Raw genomic sequence first — 17,853 nt, 5'->3', positions numbered from 1 at the left:
TCCGCCTGCCGATGCAGGGGACACGGGTTCATGCCCCAGTCTGGGAAGATCCCACATGCCGCAGGGCAGCTAGGCTCGTGAGCCATGGCCGCTGAGCCTGCGCGTCCGGAGTCTGTGCTCCACAACGGGAGAGGCCACAACAGTGAGAGGCCCGCATACCACAAAAAAAAAAGGGAAACAAGAAAAATCTCAAATAAACAATCTAACCCTACACTTAAAACAACTAGAGAGGGCTTCCCTGGTGGCGCAGTGGTTGAGAGTCCACCTGCCGATGCAGGGGACACGGGTTCGTGCCCCAGTCCGGGAAGATCCCACATGCCGCGGAGTGGCTGGGCCCGTGAGTCATGGCCGCTGGGCCTGCGCGTCCGGAGCCTGTGCTCTGCAACAGGAGAGGCCACAGCAGTGATAGGCCCACGTACCGCAAAAAAAAAAAAAAAAAAAAAACAACTACAGAAAGAAGAACAAAGAAAACCCAAAGTCAGTAGAAGGAAAGAAATCATAAAGATCAGAGCAGAAATAAATGAAATAGAAATGAAGAAAACAACAGCAAAAATCAATAAAACTAAAAGCTGGTTCTTTGAGAAGATAAACAAAATTGATAAACACTTAGCCAGACTCATCAAGAAAAAAAGGGAGGGCTTCCCTGGTGGTGCAGTGGTTGAGAGTCCACCTGCCGATGCAGGGGACATGGGTTCGTGCCCTGGTCCAGGAAGATCCCATATGCTTCAGAGCAGCTGGGCCCGTGAGCCATGGCTGCTGAGCCTGTGCATCTGGAGCCTGTGCTCCGCAACAGGAGAGGCCACAACAGTGAGAGGCCCGTGTGCTGCAAAAAAAAAAAAAGAAAGAAAAAAGGGAGAGGACACAAATCAATAAAATTAGAAATGAAAAAGGAGAAATCACAACTGACACTGCAGAAATACAAAGGATTATAAGAGACTACTACAAACAACTATATGCCAATAAAATGGACAACCACGAAGAAATGGACAAATTCTTGGAAAGGTACAATTTTCCAAGACTGAACCAGGAAGAATTAGAAAATATGAACAGACCTATCACAAGTAATGAAATTGAAACCGTAATTAAAAATCTTCCAACAAACAAAAGTCCAGGACCAGATGGCTTCACAGGCGAATTCTACCAAACATTTAGAAAAGAGTTAACACCGATCCTTCTCAAACTCTTCCAAAAAATTGCAGAGGGAGAAACACTCCCAAATTCATTCTACAAAGCCACCATCACCCTGATACCAAATCCAGAAAAAGATATCACAAAAAAAGAAAATTATAGACCAATATCACTGATGAACATGGATGCAAAAATCCTGAACAAAATACAAGCAAACAGAATCCAACAGCACATTAAAAGGATCATACACCATGATCAAATGGGATTTATCCCATGGATGCAAGGATTCTTCAATATATGCAAATCAATCAATGTGATACACCACATTAACAAATTAAGGAATAAAAACCATATGATCATCTCAATAGATGCAGAAAAAGCTTTTCACAAAATTCAACACCCATTTATGATAAAAACTCTGCAGAAAATGGGCATAGAGGGAAACTACCTCAACATAATAAAGGCCATATATGACAAACCCACAGCAAGCGGGTGGGTTTGTCATTGGTGAAAAACTGAAAGCATTTCCACTAGGATCAGGAACAAGACAAGGATGTCCACTCTCACCACTTTTATTCAACATAGTTTTAGAAGTCCTAGCCACAGCAATCAGGGAAGAAAAAGAAATAGGAAAAGAAGAAGCAAAACTGTCACTATTTGCAGATGACATGATACTATACATAGAAAATCCTAAAGATGCCACCAGAAAACTGCTAGAACTAATCAATGAATTTGGTAAGGTTGCAGGATACAAAATTAATGCACAGAAATCTCTGGCATTCCTATACACCAACAACGAAAAATCAGAAAGAGAAATTAAGGAAACACTCCCATTTATCATTGCAACAAAAAGAATAAAATACCTAGGAATAAACCTGCCTAAGGAGGCTAAAGACGTGTACTCTGAAAACTATAAAACACTGATGAAAGAAATCAAAGGTGACATAAACAGATGGAGAAATATACTATGTTCTTGGATTGGAAGAATCAATATTGTGAAAATGACTATACTACCCAAAGCAATCTACAGATTCAATGCAAACCCTACCAAACTAGCAATGGCATTCTTCACAGAATTAGAACAAAAAATCTTACAATTCGTATAGAAACACAAAAGACCCCGAATAGTAAAAGCAATCTTGAGAAAGAAAAACGGAGTTGGAGGAATCAGGCTCCCTGACCTCAAACTATACCACAAAGCTACAGTAATCAAGACAGTATGGTACTGGCACAAAGACAGAAATATAGATCAATGGAACAGAATAGAATGCCCAGAGATAAAGCCATGCACATATGGGCACCTAATTTATGACAAGGAGGCAAGAACATACAATGGAGAAAAGACAGCCTCTTCAATAAATGGTGCTGGGAAAACTGGACAGCTATACGTAAAAGAATGAAATTAGAACACTACCTAACACCATACACAAAAATAAACTCCAAATGGATTAAAGACTTAAATGTAAGACCAGACACTATGAAACTTTCAGAGGAAAACATAGGAAAAACACTCTTTGACATAAGCCACAGCAAGATCTTTTTTGACCCACCTCCTAGAGTAACATAAATAAAAACAAAAATAAACAAATGGGACTTAATTAAACTTAAAAGCTTTTGCACAGCAAAGAAAACCATAAACAAGACAAAAAGACAACCCTCAGAATGGGAGAAAATATTTGCAAATGAAACAACAGACAAAGGATTAATCGCCAAAATATACAAACAGCCCATGGAGCTCAATATCCAAAAAACAAACAATTCAATTAAAAAATGGGCGGGGGCTTCCCTGGTGGCGCAGTGGTTGGGAGTCCGCCTGCCGATGCAGGGGACGCGGGTTCGTGCTCCGGTCCGGGAAGATCCCACATGGCGCGGAGCGGCTGGGCCCATGAGCCATGGCCGCTGAGCCTGTGCGTCCAGAGCCTGTGCTCCTAGGCGGGAGAGGCCACAACAGTGAGAGGCCCGCGTAAAAAAAAATAATAATAAATAAAATAATGGGCGGAAGACCTAAATAGACATTTCACCAAGGAAGGCATACAGATGGCCAAGAGACACATGAAAAGATGCTCAACATCACTAATTGTTAGAGAAATGCAAATCAAAACTACAATGAGGTATCACCTCATGCTGGTCAGAATGGCCATTATCAAAAAAGCTAGAAACAATAATGCTGGAAGGGGTGTGGTGAAAAGGGAACCCTCCTACACTGTTGGTGGGAGTGTAAACTGATACAACCACTATGGAAAACAGTATGGAGTTTCCTTAAAAAACTAAAAATAGAACTACCATATTACCCAGCAATCCCACTACTGGGCATATACCCTGAGAAAACCATAATTCAAAAAGACACATGCACCACAATGTTCATTGCAGCACTATTTACAATAGCCAGGACATGGAACCAACCTAAATGTGCACTGACAGATGAACGGATAAAGAAGATGTGGTATATATATATATACACTGGAATATTACTCAACCATAAAAAGAAACGAAATTTAGTTATTTGTAGTGAGGTGGATGGACCTAGAGTCTGTCATACAGAGTGAAGTAAATCAAAACGGAAAAACAAATACCGTATGTTAACGCATATATGTGGAATCTAAAAAAAAAAAATGGTACTGATGAACCTAGTTGCAGGGTGCAGGACAGGAATAAAGAGGTAGACATAGAGAATGGACTTGATGATATGGGATGGGAGAACGAAGCGCTGGGGCGAAGTGAGAGTAGCATGGACATATATACACTACCGAATGTAAAATAGTTGGCTGGTGGGAAGCAGCAGCATAGCACAGGGAGGTTGGCTCGGTGCTTTGAGATGACCTACAGGGGTGGGATAGGGAGGATGCGGGGGAGGCTCAAGAGAGAGGGGATATGGGGACATACGTATGCATATGGATGATTTGCTTTGTTATGCAACAGAAACTAACACGGTATTGTGAAGCAATTATACTCCAATAAATATCTATTAAAAAAGGAAAAAAACAGTCTTATCTGAACTTACTATTTTCCAGAGTGTCTAATCCAGAACCTATCAATCAAAACCAGAAAGAACAACTTCACGATCTCCCTTTGGATATAAAACCCAGGCCTGAGAAGACAAAAGTGTCCAAACAGAAGAATCCAGGAACCATTGTGTTAGAGATGCAAACAATTCTCTTGATTCCCAATTTCCACCTGGACCCCACTAACCTGTATTCTGTAGGCCCTGCAACAGCCTTTACTTTCACACCCTTATACACAGTAGCTGAGAACACCAAAGCCGATTTATCTGCCCTCCTCAATAACATCGTGACAGCAAGACAAAACATCACCAACAAGTCTTTAAAAATTTAAAGAGCCTGATAAAGTCCTCCATTCGGCATCTGCCATGAAGGAAATCGCCTCTGGCTGTCCCTCTGTTGTGCTTCCCCCTTTCCCAGACACCTCCTGTACAAACACCCCTCCCCATGGTTTCCCCTCAGCTGCTTGCAGGAAGGTGCTAGGGCCCCTTGCTGGGGGAGCTGGAGGAAGGGGAACCCCTTAAATTCCGATGAGCAAAACTAAGGAGTTGTTCTTCAAGCACGTTAAGGATCAAAGCCTGAGATCTGAAGCCTTGGCAAGAACCCAGGCCTGTGGGCCTGGGTGGGCCCGAGCAGGGTGGCCCTGGATAGCAGTGCCAGGTGCTATGCACACTGGGCTGAGCCTGCCTGTGACAAGGCAGATGTCAGGACTGGTCCGGGAAGATCAGGTCCCCAAGCGGATGGTGCAGAAAAGGAAGGATTCGGAACCATTGTAATTAATACAGGAATTCGGGTGGGGGCTGGGGAGGCAGTAAAGAATAAGGAAGAAAAAAAACCCTTATATTCTCACCAAACCAAATTAACCAATGTTGGCAATTTAACTTCTTTGCTTCTAGTCTTTTTCCTATGCATAACTTTTTAAAAATTATATAACTAGTGTCTTTTTGTATAATAATAAAAAAGAACATTGTGATTAAAGCAAAAATCCTTCTTGGACTGCCCTGGTGTTGCAGTGGTTAAGAATTCACCTGCCAATGCAGGGGACACGGGTTCAAGCCATGGACCAGGAAGATGCCACATGCCACAGAGCAACTAAGCCCATGCACCACAACTACTGAGGCTGCGCTCTAGAGCCCACAAGCCACAACTACCGAGCCCACGTGCCACAACTACTGAAGCCCGCGTGTCTAGAGCCCATGCTCCGCAACAGGAGAAGCCACCGCAATGAGAAGCTCGCGCACCGCAACGAAGAGTAGCCCCCGCTCGCCGCAACTACAGAAAGCCCGCACGTACAGCAGCGAAGACCCAACGCAGCCAAAAATAAATAAATTTATTAAAAAAAGCAAAACTCCTTCTTGATTTCTACTTAGCCATTCCCATCTTTGCCTTCAAAGAGGCAAATGCTCTGAGGTGTATTTATGTCCTCCTCCCTGTATTTTAAAAATACCTTTACATGGGATTCCCTGATGGCGCAGTGGTTGAGAGTCCGCCTGCCGATGCAGGGGACATGGGTTCGTGCCCTGGTCCGGGAAGATCCCACATGCCACGGAGCGGCTGGGCCCGTGAGCCATGGCCACTGAGCCTGTGCTCCGGCAACGGGAAAGGCCACAACAGTGAGAGGTCCGCGTACCGCTAAAAAAAAAAAAAAAAAAAACCTTTATGTAAATGTTATAGTCCTATGACTTGCTTTTTCCAATACAATCATATATTTCTGAGAATTGTCCAAGTTGGTATACAGGAAATTTACTCCTTTATCGCCTCCAACATATATATATATATATATATATATATATATATATATATAAATTAATTAATTATTTTTTTGGCTGTGTTGGGTCTTTGTTGCTGCATGCGGACTTTCTTTAGTTGCGGCGAGTCGGGGCTACTCTTCGTTGCTGCGCCCAGGCTTCTCATTGCAGTGGCTTCTCTTGTTGCAGAGCATGGGCTCTAGGCGAGCGGGCTCTAGAGCGCAGGTTCAGTAGTTGCGGCGCACAGGCTTAGTTGCTCCGCGGCATGTGGGATATTCCCGGACCAGGGCTCGAACCTGTGTCCCCCGCATTGGCAGGCGGATTCTTAACCTCTGCACCATCAGGGAAGTCCCTCCAACACATATATAAACCACACTTTGTTGGTGAGCATATCAATAGCCAATACCAACAGTCAACACTTAATAGTATTCCTCTCTACCAGAAACTATTCCAAGTCCTCTAGGTGTATTAACCCCTTGAATTCTTACAAGGACCTAGGAGGACATAGGGATAAGTCAAATAAATTTCTCATCAACACACAGCTGGTAAGTGGCAGGGTGGGATTTGGGGCCCAAGTCAGAGGCCAAACTTCAGGCTAAACCCACTACACCATCCAGCCTGCACTTGGGTTGCTTCCTAGTTTTCTGATCGTGCAAACAAGGCCTCAGTATTGTATCAGTTAGCCATTGCTGGGTAGCCAAGCATTCCTAAAACGTTGTGGCTTAAAGCAAGAACAGTTTGTTATTTCTCATGATTCCGTGGGTTGACAAGATGGTGCTTCTGATCTTACCTGGACTCACTTAGTGGCTGTAGTCAGCTGGCAGCTTGGTGGGATGGCCCACGATGGCCTCACTCACATGTCTGGAGCCTCAGTTGTGATGTCTGGCCCTCTTTTTCCAGCTGAACTTTGTCATATGATGGTGGAAATGTTCCAAGAAAGTAAGTGCAGGAGGTCTCCTGAGGCCTCACTCAAAACTTGGCAATAGTCACTTGTGTTGCATTCCATTGGTTAAAGTGAGTCAAGAGACCAGTTCAAATTCAAAGGGTGGGTAAAGAGACCCCACATTTTGAAAGGAGGGACTGCAGAGAATTTGTGGCCATTTTTAATCCACTGAAGTAACCATCCTTATATGTATTCCTGGTGCATAGGGAGTGTGTGTGTCTCTAGGCTGTGTACCAAGAAGTGGAATTGCTGGAACTGGATTTTTCAATTTTAGTTTTTTAAGTACTCGCAGAGTTGGTTTAATTGATATATAATTCACATACCATAAAATTCACCATTTAAAAATTTTTTATTTATTTGTATTTTTGGCTGAGTTGGATATTTGTTGCTGTGTGCAGGCTTTCTCTAGTTGCGGTGAGCGGGGGCTACTCTTCATTGTAGTGCATGGGCTTCTCATCGCAGTGGCTTCCCTTGTTGCGGAGCACAGACTCTAGGTGTGCGGGCTTCAGTAGTAGTGTCTGGCTTCTTAAACTTAGCATAATGTTTTCAAAGGTCATTCACATTGTAGCATGTATCAGGATGTCATTCCGTTTTTTGGCTGAATAATATACCATTTTGTTTAGCCATTCATCAGTTGATGGACATCTGTGTTGTTTCTGCTTTTGGGCTACTATGAGTAATGCTGCTATGAACATTCATGCACGAGTTTTTATACAAACACATTTTCAGTTCTCTTAGATATGTACCTCAGAATGGAACTGCTGGGTCATATGGTAATTCTATGTTTAATTTTTTGATGAACTGCAAAAACGTTTTCCACAATGGCTGGACTATTTTACATTTCTGCCAGCAATGAGTGAAGTTTCCAATTTCTCCATATCTTTGCCAACACTTGTTATTTTCCATTTAAAAAAAATTAGCCATTTAAAAAAATAGCCATCCTAGTGTGCGTGAAGTAGTATCTCGTGATTTTGATCTGCATTTCCCTAATGTCTAGTGATGTTGAGCACCTTTTCATGGGCTTGTTGTCCATTTGCATGTCTTCTTTGGAGAAAAGTCTGTTTGAATCCTTTGTCCATTTTTTTTTTTTTTAGTAATACTTGCTCATTGGTTTATTTATTTATTTATGTAAATTTATTTGTTTTTTGGGTTTTTTTGGCTGTGTTAGGTCTTCGTTGCTGTGTGCGGGCTTTCTCCAGTTGTGGTGCGTAGGGGCTACTCTTCGTTGTGGTGCGCGGACCTCTCACTGTCGTGGCTTCTCTTGTTGCAGAGCATGGGCTCTAGAGCTCAGGCTCAGTAGTTGGGGCACATGGGCTTAGTTGCTCCACGGCATGTGGGATCTTCCTGGACCAGGGCTCGAACCCGTGTCCCCTGCATTGACAGGTGGATTCTTAATCACTGTGCCACCAGGGAAGCCCCTTTGTCCTTTTTTTTGGGGGGGGGGGGTGTATGTGGGCCTCTCACTGTTGTGGCCTCTCCCGCTGCAGAGCACAGGCTCCGGATGCGCAGGCTCAGCGGCCATGGCTCACGGGCCCAGCCGCTCCACGGCATGTGGGGTCCTCCCGAACCGGGGCACGAACCCGTGTCCCCTGCATCGGCAGGCGGACTCTCAACCACTGCACCACCGGGGAAGCCCCCCTTTGTCCATTTTTAAAATGGGTATTTGTCTTTTTATTGTTGAGTTGTAAGAATTCTTTATATATTCTAGACCCTAATCAGATATATGATGTTCAAATATTTTCTCCCATTCCGTGCGATGTCTTTTCATTTTCACAATGCCCTTTAAAACACAAAAGTTTTTCTTTTGATGAAGTCCAATTTATCTATTTTTTCTTTGGTTGCCCATGCTTTTGGTGTCATATCTAAGAAATTGTTGCCTAATCCAAGGTCATGAAGATTTACACCTATGTTTTCTTCTAAGAGTTTTACAGTTTTAGCTCTTACGTTTAGGTTTTCAATCCATTTTGATTTCGTTTCTGTAGATGGTGTGAGCTAAGAGTTCAGCTTCATTCTTTTAGATATTCTGTTGTCCCAGTACAATTTGTGGAAAAGACTATTCTTTCCCCATTGAGTGGTCTTGGGACCTTTGTTGAAAATCAGTTGCTACCGTTATAATATCAAATAGTAAGAATGATAGCATCCTTGTCTTGTTCCTGGTTTGGGAATAGTTCTATTGTTTCGCTATTAAGTTTTGTTTCAGGACTTCCCTGGTGGCACAGAGGTTAAGAATCTGCCTGCCAATGCAGGGGACACAGGTTTGAGCCCTGGTCCGGGAAGATCCCACATGCTGCGGAGCAACAAAGCCGTGTGCCACAACTACTGAGCCTGCTCACCTAGAGCACATGCTCTGCAATAAGAGAAGTCACCGCAATGAGAAGCCCGTGCACAGCAACGAAGAGTAGCCCCCGCTCGCCACAACTAAAGAAAGCCCGTGCACAGAAACAAAGACCCAATACAGCCAAAAATAAATAAATAAATTTTTTAAAAAGTTTTGTTTCATATGGGGAGATATATCAAGAACAGGAATTTCCCTTTAGTTCTGGTTTACTACTGTTTACTCATAAATAAGTATGAGTTTTATCACCTACTTTTTCATGCTGGTATTGAGATGATCACATTTTTCTCCTTTAACCACACAGTGTGGTATATTACATAAATCGATTTTTTTTGCTGTTGAAATGCCCCTGCATTCCTGGGATAATCAATTGTAGTTATTTTCTGCTTTGAGTTCCTCTTCAAGTTCCCTGTCTTAGAATATGCTTTGGAGGGGCAATGGCATTTCCTGTCTGGGGTCCTCATCAAAAACTCCAGTTTCTTAGCTGAATGTTCTCCTAGGAGCTTCCAGAAGCTTGGATTTGCTCATTAGTGACTCGGGGTGGGGGGGTGGCAAAGAGGCTCAAGGGCAAAGCCACTGCTTTAGGCTGTGTGAGTATTTGCTACAGAGGAGCCAGGTAGGGGGCACGTAGCAGTCTCCCAAAGTCACCTACTCTTGTCCTTAAGCAACAGAATTCAAATTTTCTATCCTTATCTGTAAAGTTTATTCTGTCTCATAAACATTTTTTCCTGTGAAAAGTATGACTTTAATCATTCTGGGACTTCCCTAGTGGCGCAGTGGTTAAGAACCCACCTGTCGGGCTTCCCTGGTGGCGCAGTGGTTGAGGGTCCGCCTGCCGATGCAGGGTACGCGGGTTCGTGCCCCGATCTGGGGGGATCCCACATGCCGCGGAGCGGCTGGGCCTGTGAGCCATGGCCACTGAGCCTGAGCGTCCGGAGGCTGTGCTCCGCGACGGGAGAGGCCACAGCAGTGAGAGGCCCATGTACCGCAAAAAAAAGAACCCACCTGCCAATGCAGGGGACACGGGTTCGAGCCCTGACCTGGGAAGATCCCACATGCCGCGGAGCAGCTAAGCCCGTGCACCACAACTACTGAGCCTGTGCTGTAGAGCCTGCGAGCCACAACTACTGAGCCCGTGTGCCACAACTACTGAAGCCCGCACACCCTAGGGCCCACACGCCGCAACTACTGAGCCCGTGTGCTGCAACTACTGAAGCCCGTGCGCCTAGAGCCCATGCTCCACAAGAGAAGCCACTGCACTGAGAAACCCATGAACCACAACGAAGAGTAGCCCCCACTCGCCTCAACTAAAGAAAGCCCGCGCACAGCAACAAAGGCCCAACACAGCCAAAATAAATAAATAAAATAAAAAAGGTAATTTAAAAAAATCATTCTGTGTTTTGAGCGCTTTCTATATGCCAGGCCCTGTGCTCAGTGCTCTTTACACATTATTAACAATAATTCCAGCTACCATTTACTGATCCTTTACTTAGTTCTAGGCACAGTACTAATTGTTCTACAAAAGTATTGCATTTAATCCTCTTAACCTCCCTATGGGGTAGATATTATCATCTCTTATTTACAGATGAGGAGACTGAGGCTGAGACAGGCTAACTTGCCAATGGTCATAAGACAGAGCGGAGGTTCAAAATCAGTTTGTCCCATTGCAGAGGCTGTGCCCTTAACCACTGCTGTACATGCTATGGGTAATTAATTAGCTTTGTCAGCCCAAACTCCCATGATCAGTATTAAGTACTGACAGTTCCCTGTGACCAGCGCGTGACGGGCATTGCCAAGTGTGATTGGCTGGAGTCATGTGTGGTCTGATTAGTCTCAATGTCAGGCCGTGACATTTGCTCACATGAGGTGGTCTGCAGTAACAGCTCCCTTAGGGAAATTAGTGTGGGCATTTTCAAAAAAGCTTTTAAAAAATAACAGCTTTGAGATGTAATTCATCTACCATACAATTCCCCAATTTAAAGTGCACAATTCAGGAAATTCCCTGGTGGTCCAGTGGTTGGGACTCTGCACTTTCACTGCCAGGGCCCAGGTTCAATCCCTGGTCCGGGAACTAGGATCCCGCAAGCCATGAGGCACAGCCAATAAAATAAAAGAAAAGGTTTAAAAATAAATTAATGAAGTACACAATTCAATATTTTTTGTATAGTCTCAGACTTGAATAATCACCATAATCAATATTAGAACATTTTCATCACCCCCCAAAAGAAGCTCTGAACACATCAGTAGTTATTCCTCATTTTCTCCCAAACTCCCCACTACCGGGCAACCATCAATCTGCTGGTCTCTACAGATTTGCCTATCCTGGATATTTCATATAAATGGAATTATATAATATATGGTCTTTAGTAACTGGTTTATTTCACTTTGAATAATGTTTTCAAGGTATATCCATGTTATAGCATATGCCAGTACTTCATTTCTTTTTATTTTCAAGTAATACTCCATTGTATGGATACACCACATTTTGTTTATCCATTCATCAGTTGATGGATACTTTTTGGCTATTGTGACTAATACTGCTATGGATATATAGAGAGACGTTTTTAGGTGGACATATGTTTTCAATTCTCATGCTTCATTTTTTATGTGGCATTACTTATTTTAAGGCAATCTTTGCCCATGTCCAATTCAACCTTTTACAAGTGAAAATGCTCAAGAACAACCCATTTCAAGGAACAGCTGAAAAATGTGCTGGCAGTGGGTTCACTTACCAACTACAAGCATGTGAATGAGGTGGAAATGGTTTCCCAAGCAGGGATCACCTGTTCTGCGTTCAGGGGCTGTTAACTGCACTGCGGATTAAGTCAGAACCTGGCACACCAGAGGCCCAGTTACCTTTGAGGTAGAACCCCCTCTGGCCCTTGTAGCTCATCCTAGCGATTCCAGAGTTAGGCTTCGTTCTGCTCCCGCTGCAATCCTCCCCATCTAGTAACGGCAATTCAGTGCAGGTGCTCAGGCCATAAACTTTGAGGTGATCCTTCTCCCCTCTTTCCTTTCTCTCACATATCAATCCAGCAAATCCTGTTGGTTTTACCTTCAAAATATATCTAGAATCTGACTCCCTTTCACCCTGGATTATGGCAATGGTCTCCACTGGCTCCCTGTTTCTGCCTTTGTCCCCAATTTGTTCTCTCCACGGCAGCCAGATGACATCACTGCTCCTCTGCTCAAAACCCTACTATGGTGTCCATCCTCCTCAGTCCCTGCACATGATTACAAGGCTCCATGAGCTCTGACCCCCATTATCTCTCAGATTTCTTCTCCTACTTCCACCTCATTCATTCCTTTTCGCAGCCAGGCCTTGAAACTGTTCCTCAAGCTTGCCAAGTATACTCCTGCCACAGGACCTTTGGCCATGCCGCTCCCTCTGCCTGTCACAGATCACATTTCTCCCTCAGATAGCCACAGGGCTCCCTCCCTCATGTCCTTCAAATCTTAGTTCAACTTCCACTGAGGCCTTCCCTGATTCCCTATTGAAAGCTGCACCCCCATCACACACTACTTTCCAACTCCCTCACCCTGCTTTACTTTTTACCTTTGCACTTCCCACTTTCTAATGTAATATATCTTTTTATTTATTTTTATTTTTTTAATTAATTTATTTATTTCATTGCACTGTGTCTTAGTTGTGGCAGGTGGGCCCCTTAGTTGCAGCACATAGGTTCCTTAGTTGTGGCATGCAAACTCTTAGTTGCAGCATGCGGGATCTAGTTCCATGGCCAGGGATCGAACCTGGGCCGCCTGCACTGGGAGCGCAGAGTGTTAACCACTGCGCCATCAGGCATGTCCCCTATATACAGTTTTAAAAATGTTTATTGTTCTTCCTTCCTCCTACACTGCCATCCCCACCCCTGCCATGTCAGCACAAGGAGGGCAGAGATTTTGGAGTATTTTGTTCCAGACTATGGAACAGTGCCTGGCATGTAGCAGATGCTCAATAGATATTTAACCAAGCTGCATGGTTGGCTCAGCCCATCCCAAGTTGCTCCCTTTCCTCCACTCCTCTCTCCTGATGCAAATAGGTCTTGGGGACTCTCTGGTTCTTTGCTCCCTGCCCCAAAATCTTAGGCCAACTAATCTCTGACATGGAGGTAGTGTCTGAAAGTTCCTTTCAAGCTGCACTTTGGGTTAACATTGACATTCGAAAGGCCTCACATTTGTGTTTATCATCTGCCTCTCCTGTGGGCATGCCAGGTACACAGGAGTGACTCAGACTATCACATCCGGAGCTTCCTTCTGAGGAAGAGGCCCTGGGGTTCTTTCTGCATAAATTTCTGTGGACTAGAACTTGGGCTCATTCATTCATTCACAGGCAGATCCACGTTTCAGGGGGCTGAACAAGGTACAACTGGGGAGGTCCCCTTAAGGAAAAAAACCTCACAAAACTTCAAGTAAAATAATTAGATACCTAAGTTAGTATTTATTTAGAATAAGAAAATAAATCACTACAAACCACAAATTTAAAAAAAGTGATAAATACCACAAACATCACTAACATTCAGAAAATATTATTTTTATTAATTGATGGTGTCAACACCTTTCTCTGATACCTTTTTCCATGCGTTTTTTGGCTGCAAACTCTTCAGTCATCTCTTCATATGACAATGATTTTATAATATTCCCTGTTGAGTTTCCTTCTCATTTTTGATGAGTGAAGTTTTATTCTTTTACATATATTAAAATTTTTTAATGTATTTTTATAATTAAAAAAGGAGTAAAATTTTAGAGCTTCCCTGGTGGCGCAGTGGCTAAGAATCCGCCTGCCAATGCAGGGGACAGGGGTTCAAGCCCTGGTCCGGGAAGATCCCACATACCGTGGAGCAACTAAGCCCGTGCGCCACAGCTACTGAGCCTGTGCTCTAGAGCCTATGAGCCACAACTACTGAGCCCACGTGCCACAACTACTGAAGCCCACACGCCTAGAGCCTGTGCTCCACAACAAGACAAGCCACTGCAATGAGAAGCCTGCACACTGCAACGGAAGAGTAGCCCCTGCTCACCACAACTAGAGAAGGCCCACACACAGCAACGAAGACCCAACACAGTCAAAAATTAATTAATTAATTTTTAAAAATGAGTAAAATTTTAGATTGTCAAACTTGGGAAAACGCCTACCAGATTTCTTTCATATGTAAGCTGAATAATTTCAGGGCACTTTGCATTTTCTTGTGCAGTGACTAATCTTTTTCTTTTTTTTCAATCAAACAATTTTAATCAAGTTAATAGTAAGCAGTAACGGTGCAATTACACAAAAAGCCCCATATTTTACATGTTTAAATTGTTTTTCATTGTCTTTACTTGTGAGGTATCAAAGGTGGGACCCACTCCTGAATCTTCTTTCTAGTGGTGGAATAAGGTATATATTGTGTGGAGTGCCACTCATGCTGAATTTATGGTTTGTCCAAATGAATGTACAAGCAATAGGTGATTTTCTTGTTGGAGGATCATGAGTCATACAGTGAAGTCAATGATGTCATTCAGGGGGCACCATGCTTCCATCCACATCCCAGAATGTGTTTTTGCCATTCATTTCAGTAGTATATATAACCCACTGGTGATAGCCAAAAAACTGCTTGCTGTCTTCATAGTATTTATTTCCATTTTTGTCTTCCCCCACTAATGTACCAACCCTCACATCATTTGTCCTGAAGAAAATCTGTAGATAGCCATGGAGGCTGTCCTGGCCACTGACCTGCTGCAGCCCACGCTTAGTGACTAATCTTTGAATTGATTATACTCATTAACCAGTTGAACACTGATGTCCTCATATGCATGTTATAAATTTTAGGTTATTTTCATCAATGTCTGTCTATTATGTCAAACAGCAAGAGATTTAAACACAGAAACTCTGATAAATTTTATTTCACCAGATCCTCATATAGAAGAGAAATGTATGGTGTATTTGTATGTATATGCTGTGTATCAGTTAATTATTATTGTGTAACAAACTGCCCCAAAATCCAGTTCTTAAAACAACAAATATTTTATTCACTTATGTTTCTGTGGGTCAGCAATATAGACCAGGATCAGGTGGATGGTTCTTCTGCTAGGGATCAGTCATGCAGCGATAGTCATCTTGTGGCTGGACTGAGGCTGGATGGACTGAGATGGCCTCACTCTTATGTCTGGTGGTTGGTGTTGGCTCTTGGTTGTTGGGTTCCTCTCTCCATGGGGTCTCTTATCCTCAGGAAAGCTGGTTTGGGCTTCTTTTTTTTTTTTTTTTTTTTGCGGTATGCGGGCCTCTCACTGTTGTGGCCTCTCCCGTTGCGGAGCACAGGCTCCGGACGCACAGGCTCAGCGGCCATGGCTCACGGGCCTAGCTGCTCCGCGGCACGTGGGATCTTCCCGGACCGGGGCACGAACCCGTATCCCCTGCATCGGCTGGCGGGCTCTCAACCACTGCGCCACCAGGGAAGCCCTGGGCTTCTTTATACAGCAATGGGAGAGCTTCTTTATATAGTAAAGGCTGAGAGCAGAAGCTGCAAGGCCTCTTGAGGTCTAGGCTTGAAACTCCCACATCATTTCTGCCACATTCTATAGGTCAGAGCAAGTCACAAGGCCAGCCCCAGACAAGAGACGGGGACAGACTCCACATCTTGAGGGAAAGAGCAACAATGTCACACTGCAAAAGGCATTTGTGCAGTGACACGAAGAATTACTGTGAACATCTTTCCAAATGATCTACTACATTTTGCGTTACTGAGTATATTCTTGACAGGAAAGCACTTCTGTTTTGGCTACACAGTGATGAGAACTAAAATTGTCTGTTTACCATTTTACACGTCTGGTGAATGGAAGAATTTCCTACAGGCTAGCTTCTGCTTCTCTACATTTGAAATCTTGTTTTCTCTACCACCACATACTTCCAGTGCCAGATGCCATAGGATTTGCTCATATCGCAATAGAGCCTCTGGCCTTGCGACCTTACATTACAACATTGGGCAGCTGTAGTATTTCTGGAAACCACTACTGTACCAGGAAGGCTAACACTAACTTAACTATACACGGAAGTTACTACAAACCACATAAACATATCTCAGTAAACCCAACTCAACTTCCTCTTAGTGACTATATCCCCCAGATGCCCAGGTCTATGCCAATGCCACCCAACAGGAGCAACAGTACAACAGAGGTGAAGTCAGAGTGGAAAGAAACAGAAAACTTAACCAATTACAGTTAAAATATCTTACTTTTGTAAATTTTCAAAAAAACATATGACCATGTGAACAGATCACGAGGGCCCTTTCCTGGGTCTTAGGAGGGGCTTGTGTTAGTGGGCTTGAATTTAAGCTTCATTAGTTTCTTGGTAAATACCTGTGGTAGGCAAGATAATCACCCCTCCAAAGATGTTTACACCCTAATCCCTGGAACCTGTGACTATGTTACTTTTCAAGGCAAAAGGGACTTTGCAGATGTGATGAAATTAAGGATATTAAGAAGGTAAGATTATCCTAGATTATCTGGGTCAGCCCAATGTAATCACAAGGGTCTTTATTCATGAAAGAGGGAGGGCCTGAGATGGGGAAGGAGATGTGATGATAGAAGCCATCAGAATGATGCCCTGTGAGGAAGACTCAATCAATCATTGCTGGCTTTGAGGATGGAAGGGAGTCATCATACAAAGAATGTGGGCAGCCTCTAGAAGCTGGACAAAGTAAGGAGATGAGTTCTCCCTGACAGCTTCGCTGGCAAGAATGCAGCCCTGCCAACACCTTGCTTTTAGCCAGGCGAGACATGTTTTTTTTTGGACTTCTGATCTCCTGAACTATAAAATAATAAATTTGTTCTAAGTCACCAAGTTTGTAGTAATTTGTTACAGAAGCAACAGAAAACTAATACAATACACTTCTGCTTTCATTCATTCAGTAAAACTATATCGAATACATTCTATTTGATAGGTAATAAGCACCGGAGACCCTGGAGTGAATAACTAGATGAAGTCCCTGTCCTCATGGAGTTTATATTTTAATGGGAGAAAACAGATAAAAAACAAACAAAGAAAAATGTAATATGTCAGGTGGTGTTGACTGCTGTGGAGGAGTCCAAAACAGGGTAAGAGAGCTAGAAATTGATGGAGCTTGGGGTTTGGGTGGGGATGGAGTAGTGGGGTCTAGATGACCAGGGAAGGCTTCTTCAATGAAGTGACATCTGAGCAGACACATGAAGTGAGTTATGTGAGTCTCTGGGGAAGACTATTTACACAGAGGAGAGTAAGTACAAAGGGCTTGAGATAAGAAGCCAATTAGTTTATTTAAGGGACAGAAAGGAGGCTACAGTGGCTGAAACAGGGTGAACAAGGGGGAGAGAGGAGAGGGCCAAATCATGTGGGGTCTTGAGGCCACAGTAAAGATTTTAACTTTTACTCTGAGTGAAGTGTGAAGTCCCTGGAGTCCTTTGAGCAGAGGAGTGATGGGATTTGACTTAAACTCTAAAAGGATCGCTCACTGCTGGCTGGAGAACACAGTGGAGGGGAGCCAGGATGGAAGCAGAGAGACCAAGGTGGAGGCCCCTGCAGTAATCCAGGCAAGCGATGATGCAGCTTGGCGCAGTGTGGTAGCAATGGAGGTGGTAAGTATAGGCGTCTGGATACATGGTAAAATGATATACAATTTGCTGAAGGATTAGATGAGAAAAAGGGAGGAGTCAAGGAACTCCAAGTTTTTTGGCATGAGCAATTGG

At 43.6% G+C, this 17,853-nt stretch overlaps 1 protein-coding gene and 1 pseudogene across 7 annotated transcripts in view; both read right to left on the bottom strand.

Annotated features, from left to right (window-relative positions):
• The window catches only part of CDH3 (cadherin 3), a 115,600-nt gene that overhangs the window by 61,664 nt on the left and 36,083 nt on the right, over positions 1-17,853 (bottom strand). The gene's annotated exons all lie outside the window — the stretch shown is intronic.
• Positions 13,717-14,905, bottom strand: LOC137214616 (NADH dehydrogenase [ubiquinone] 1 alpha subcomplex subunit 12 pseudogene; annotated as a pseudogene).

The sequence above is a fragment of the Pseudorca crassidens genome, chromosome 20 (genome assembly GCF_039906515.1).
Source record: "Pseudorca crassidens isolate mPseCra1 chromosome 20, mPseCra1.hap1, whole genome shotgun sequence".
NCBI lineage: Eukaryota > Metazoa > Chordata > Mammalia > Artiodactyla > Delphinidae > Pseudorca > Pseudorca crassidens.
Note: the sequence above shows the minus strand (reverse complement) of the source record. Positions and strands in the feature narration are given on the sequence as shown.